This window comes from Penaeus monodon, chromosome 23 (genome assembly GCF_015228065.2).
Source record: "Penaeus monodon isolate SGIC_2016 chromosome 23, NSTDA_Pmon_1, whole genome shotgun sequence".
NCBI classification, from domain to species: Eukaryota; Metazoa; Arthropoda; class Malacostraca; order Decapoda; family Penaeidae; genus Penaeus; species Penaeus monodon.
The window spans coordinates 27,347,550-27,347,912 of record NC_051408.1 but is presented as its reverse complement, the minus strand read 5'-3'; the positions used below and the strand labels follow the sequence as shown (position 1 = coordinate 27,347,912).

General features: G+C 39.1%; 1 protein-coding gene across 1 annotated transcript in view; it reads right to left on the bottom strand.

Annotated features, from left to right (window-relative positions):
* LOC119587910 overlaps positions 1 to 363 on the bottom strand; it is a gene marked incomplete in the record, with an annotated part of 79,429 nt that overhangs the window by 20,270 nt on the left and 58,796 nt on the right.

Here is a 363-nt window from a genome sequence, read left to right as displayed (position 1 = left end):
GGGGAGGCGAGGGGCGGAGAAGAAAGTGATTTTGAAGCCATAAAAAGAATAAAAAAGGAAAGTTGATGATTCCTATTTTCGGGACACGCTTGTTAAACCAACATTGTGTTGCGAAAGTACTAGAGCCGAGGTGAGAAAGTGGAAAAAGACAAAAAAAGAAAAGTGGATTAAAAAACAAATTACGCAGAGGGAAGAATAACAAGAAATAAATGCAGACGAAGTATCACTGCGCACGACCATATATTCCCTTTTCAAATTTCGCACGAGTGATAGTTTGTTGTCACTTTGTTTGTTGCAGAGCTCATCCTGTTTTCATGGTTCTATGATAGTTGCCAGTTGCACGAATATGAGGCACATTTCATT